We start from the raw sequence: 6,358 nt of genomic DNA, 5'->3' as shown, positions 1-6,358 counted from the left end.
CCAAAACCCTAATTAATATTCCCCCACATGACGTGATTGATGTCTCATGATCGTAGAGTCAGCAAGGCATACATGTATTTGATTAGTCAGACGATGAGTCTAAGTATTGTCCAGTCGAGCATAATTGCCGAATGCTCTAGGATTCATAGATTTAACATGTCTTCTGGGACGTATAGTTCTCCAATGACGTTGATAATTGAATCAACGTAATGAATATTGAGAGTTTGAGCTAATATTGCTCATATGATGAGTTGATTAACATTGATAGTTGAATCAATATTCGAGCATCTGAGCAAATATTGCTCATTTGATGAATTACTGAATATTGATAGTTGAATAAATATTCAAGCATCTGAGCAAATATTGCTCATTCGATGAGTTACTGAACATTGATAGTTGAATCAATTTTAGAGCATCTGAGCAAATATTGCTCATTCGATGAGTTACTGAATATTGATAGTTGAATCAATATTCGAGCATCTGAGCAAATATTGCTCATTCGACAAATTATTGGTAGGATGGCCAAATAAAATATTGGTAGATGGACCGAATATTATATAATTAATCTGGATGTTGATTGCTAGATCAACATAAAATTATTAGTGTCTGAACTCGCTCAGAATTATGATTTGCAGAGCATGTGTTCGAAACCCTAATTTTGATCAATTGATGATTACTGAAAATAAGTCACTGAGTGATGGAAGGACCAGCTACATGGGATGATGGTCGACCATGTAGCCCAATTGCTCGAGTGAGCATACGCCAAAGTCCTTTGTTGACCAGTTTGTGAAAGGATGATCAAATGCTGGTTTAATCATTTAATAAAATAATGCTCGTGCGAGTGTTAGGTAATAAAACCTAATTATGGAGAGATGAGGGACTGACCAAGGAGTCATGAGACCGGCCCATGGTGGGCGTGGGACCAGCTGGTGGTCAATTGAGCAAATTCCAAGTTGGTTGGGTAAAGTTTGGACCCAATATGAACTGTTGAGAGATAACTGGGTCAAAATTATGAAAGAGTGTGGGCACCGGCGCCTTGCAATCCTAAGGGTCGACCATGGTCGGTCAAGATGGCATGCCCATGTCACCATACTTCCCATGTCTCAGTCCTGAGAGTTTTGGTATTTTCTGGTGCACGTTTGAGCAATATTTTGGATTTTCAAAAGAGTTTGATCTTGACTGAAACTCTCGATTTTGCTCGAATGAGCAAGTAGAACTTTTGCTAGTGCGACCGATAATTTAAGATAATAATATTTTAATTTTTGACGTGAGAATATAAGAAAATAAGGAATTGTAAGGTGTGTGACCGACTATGGCTAGGGCATGGCCGACCGTCTAGGTGGCCCGGTCCAGTGACACTGTTCCCTATTTTATTTTACTATTTTTCATCATTTGATGGAAAGTATAGAGAAACTAAGAGTTTTGCTCAAACGAGGGACTTTTCTCAAATGAATGAGTCTTCATGAGATGGGGGAAAAATAACAAAATAATGTAAAATAAGTTAAAGAGGTACGGGACCGGCCACGGCGGCATGACCGGTCGGCCGGTGGGCTCGGTCCCCTTAGGCGCCTCTTTATTATTTTATTGATATTATTTTCCTCCGCATTTTGCATAGTTTTCCTCGTTTGTCAATATTTTAGAATGCTCGATTGTGCTTTCGGGTGCTCGTTTGTATATTATTTGCTAAGTACACTCGCACCATTTTCTCAGAGCTTACTCGGTGGTGGCCCAATTGCCCGATAATGAATATTTATTACTAATCCATGAAATTCAGCTGAGAATCAGTCATGAAACAGAGCAAAAAAATTAATTGAGTATCTATTACTAATCCATAGATTCAGCTGAGAATTCATGGAACGGAGTAATGAGATAAAATGGTCATCTATTACTAGTCCATGGCATCCAACTGAGGATCATCCATGAAACGGAGTAATGATATAGAAAGATTATCTATTACTAATCCATGGAATTCAGTTGAGGATCGGCCATGGAACGGAGTAATGAGATAAAATAGATTATTTTCTAGGAAATCAATTGATGAATGACACGCTAGAATTAATCTATTTGCAGAATCGAGATATGAGATAATTGAAGCATCATACTCGTTCTGAGGGGGTGTATAGTAAGGAAACAACGAGCAGCGTGACATCCTGAAGGCGTTAAGCTCTCTAACAAACATTATTTCTAGGAACCGCCTAATCATCAAGAGATTCCATACACGGTCTCTCTATGTAGTCAGGGAACAACGAGCAACGTGACGTCCTGAAGGCGTTAAGCTCTCTAAGAAACATTATGTCTAGGAGTCGCCCAATATTTTTGATTCTATGTAGAGGTGATGATGAAATGTGTGAAGCATTGAACGCTCAGCTGAGAGGCCTTTCGAGAAACATATTCATCATAGCTCTGAGAGGAATGTTCGTTCAGTCAGAGATCGTGAAATGGTTCACGGATCATAAAATATGAATCATCACATACATTCCTGAAGCCGGGTAAGAAACATGTAGTATCATGATTTTATGATTTTGACCTTTGCCGAAAATCCACCATCAACAAGTAGTCACAAACATCTTCGTCTCATCGTTTGTGATTCCACAATATCTTGTTTCGCTACCATACGATTAAGATTATTGCGAGGTGATTGATGTTACTAGGCCATTCTTCGGTAATATAAGACCAGTGTATCAATTGGTTCTTGTTCACCTTAATTTATCAAAAGACAGAACAAAACTTGTGGGTATTTCTATGGGGGACAAATTTATCTATTCAATAGACTTTTCTGTATGAGACGGAATGGTTTATCAAGTATTGGACTTTGGGTCGTAGAAAGTCTTAGTTGTGGGTGAGATCAGCTAAGGGAATCAAGTGGGCAGAGTCCTGCTGGGATTCAGAGGCGTAAGGAACGCGACTGTACCTTGATTAATATAAGATTGGTTAAGGCTCAACTACATTCCAGTCCGAAGTTAACTTGGAGTAGGCTAGTGTCTGTAGCGGATTAATACAGTGTGGTGTTCAAATATGGACTAGGTCCCAGGGTTTTTCTGCATTTGCGGTTTCCTCATTACCAAAATTTCTGGTGTCTGTGTTATTTCTTTTCCGCATTATATTTGTTTGTATAATTGAAATATCACAGGTTGTGCGTAGTTCAATCAATTAGATAATCCAACCTTTAGTTGTTGATATAAATGGACCTTTGGTTGTTGATATAAATTGATTGACACTTGGATATTGGTCTTTGGTACCATCCAAGTTATTTCTCATATTAATCCGGCTCAGAGATTTCTACTTGTTCGATTGCAGATTGATTTGAGAAATTGAGATACAACTCTTGGATATATTTCCATTGATTGAGTTTGATGTCTAGTTGATTCTTTTGGAATTATATTGGAGTTTGTCCATACAGATTTCCTAAACGAAATATTGGGTGAGGTTGTTAGACTTCCGCTTTTTCACGAAGAAAAAACTTTAAACCAACAATCTTAATGTTAGAGGCACTAAGATACATTACTTTTGTGAGAAAAGTAATCATCGAAAAAAACTATGCTCCAGCCGGTGACGAACAAATAGCATAATTTTAGCGATATGACTCAAAATAAGAATTATATCTTGTATAACCATGTATGGACGCAGAGTTCAAAGTTCTCGATCTTATTCCCTGCCAGTTATGGTTTCGGGGAGGAAAAGCGAAAACTTAGAACATCTTACAAAGTCCCCGCAATACATTCACAGAGTGTAATCGTGGGAAGACCAATCAAAACAGTTTACTCCTCTTTTAGTGATAAACATAAAGAGTTAAGAGAAAACTATCAGAACATATGAGATATTCGTTCAAATCACCAAAAATATGATAGCAAATTACAAATCTCATAAAATAAGCAATACCCATAATAATCGATAAAAATTTGGTATTGCAATCATCTCCAAAATAAAATTTAAATAAATAAACTTTAACTATTACAAGATGATAGTATTTGAAATATCTAATGTAAATACCTAAATAGGCTACTCCAAAGCTAGTGTTCCTCCTTCAAACAATAAGAATAAAAAATATTACAGGGAGTTAAATATAACCTTAAAAAAATTCTTCATCATTTCTGTTGTCAGCAACCAGCATTGGAACATAGGGTTTATGAATAACAAAATTGACTCCTTTAAACCTATTAAGATGATGTTTAACAAGTGCTTCTTTAATCTCGAGAAATTTTGAAGAATAGCTCCCTCAACTTCCTTCTTGGTCTTCTTAAATTCTTCAAGAAGCTACAAATCTTTGATGGTTGGAGTATTTTGCTTTTGGCTTCTTCATATTCTTCCTATTCCATATAAAGAATGAATCTTTCTCCTTATGGTAGGACTTCTCATCTTGTTTCGTAGGTTATCAACAACCATGGGAATAGAGATCTCACTAGAAGAGATTTTGCTTTGAGGCTCCATAGTTCTTATGAATAAGGTTTTACTGTTCACAAAGACCACATTTATATAACGCTATATAAGCAATTTTTGAAATAGCTCCAAAGATAATTTGAAATTAAAAAGAAAGGATGACTAAACGTGTGAAGTTTAGGAACTTTTAGAATTATTGGAATCAAGGACCCGTTCACGAACCAGAATTCAAATTAGAAAGATAAAGTATCAATTTTATCCTTTCTTCAGGTTTATACAAGAAGAAGTATTTTCAACACCATTAGTTAAAATATATAAATTAACGAAGATGTTGATTGGTGTAAAACATGTGTCCCATGAGTATATGAAGCTTCGTTGATTCATGTTAGAATTTTTAAGATTAAATATCAATTGTATAATTATATAATGTTTTTAAGAGCATACTCAAAAATTTAGCTAGCTAGTCATGTAAAAATTTACATGGATCCTGTTCTCGCGTCTTGCTTAGAAGTCATATTAGCGGGGGAAATTTTTCATTGAGAGCGTAAGATTAATTCATACCTACATAAGTCATTACATTTTGGACTCACTATTTTGCGACTAAAATCATATGGAAAATTCATTAGTTTCAAACTTATTAACTTGCAATTTCATTATTTTTAAGGTACAAATAATAACCTCTATAGATTATTGCCTTCTGTTACTCGTGGTGGAAGGAAGAAAGCAAAGAATTGCTTTTAGAATTAAGTCTAGTTTTTTTTTTTGAAGCATGAGAAAAAGAGAAAGGACAGACTAAAGTGCTATTACACATGGGTATTTTATAACCACAGAATCATTAAATAGAATTTGGCTAATAAATTATGGGATAGTCTGGTCCCATACTGACGTTGATAAGTTTCCTGCTTGACTTCCGTCTGCCTCATAGTTTTCCAGACCGTCTGCTGCTTGATTCCCTTCTTTATAGTTGTGTTGTATCGTGCAGTGAGGAATTTGTCGCATTCTTTCTTTTATTTCTATAATCATTTCTGCAACATACCAAGGAGCTTCAAGTTCTTTTTTAATGAAGCGCATCAAATTTTTTGAATCTGTCTCAAAGATAAATTTTGGCCATTGTCTCTCCCTTGACGTCCTTGAAGCTAGCAGAATCTCCCACGTTTCAGCTATTAGCGTCGTATTTATACCTAGAGGTTGCGCTAGAGCCATCACAGTTTGAGCCGCCGAATCCCTGTAAATAAAACATGCTCCTGCCATTCCCGGATGTCCTCTAGCATACCCATATGTGTTGATCTTTAGACAATCCGATCTGGTCTAATCCATCCTTCTAATATCATTGTTGTTGCTCTGATATTTGTTGGGGGGGGGGGGGGGGCTATGGATGGTGAATCTCTAGGTAAAGTTGGGGGTAAAATTTTTTTTGCCCGTTGGAACTCTTGTTGTTGTTGCAAGGTAAGTGCCAAGATTTTATCTGGGGTTGTATGATGTTGTTTGAAAACTAAATCAATTCTGGACGTCCAAATGTTCTAGAAGAGAAAACAACAAGCTGATTTATAGGGGGCATGGCTATCGTCTTGTAGAATTTGGGTAATGGTTGTTTGATTATTTATAGTGATATGGGAGTTGATGTTGGTTTGGTTTATTGATAGACGAGATAAGAGGATGTTCCAGGATGTTGCTGGTATTGGGCAGTGAATAAGCATGTGCTCCGCTGTTTCTGGTTCGGCGTTGCAACGAGGGCATTGGTTGGAATTTGTGATGTTGATGTGGTGTAGAATAGAGAAAGTCGGGAGACCTTCATTTATAGCTTTCTACAAGAAAAGCTGAATTTTTGGTGGACAAGGTAAGTTCCACAAGAATTTAGCGGGGGGTAGGGGGTTTATGTGGTGTTGGGTGTCTTCTTGTTGTATTAAACAACTGTATCCGGTGGCAGTAGTGTATTTTCCAGATTTTGAGTGTGGCCATAGGATTTTATCCTAAGGAATGT

The sequence above is a fragment of the Papaver somniferum genome, chromosome 11, assembly GCF_003573695.1.
Source record: "Papaver somniferum cultivar HN1 chromosome 11, ASM357369v1, whole genome shotgun sequence".
In the NCBI taxonomy this organism is placed as follows: domain Eukaryota; kingdom Viridiplantae; phylum Streptophyta; class Magnoliopsida; order Ranunculales; family Papaveraceae; genus Papaver; species Papaver somniferum.
The sequence above is the reverse complement of the archived record's forward strand: the minus strand, read 5'-3'. Positions refer to the sequence as shown.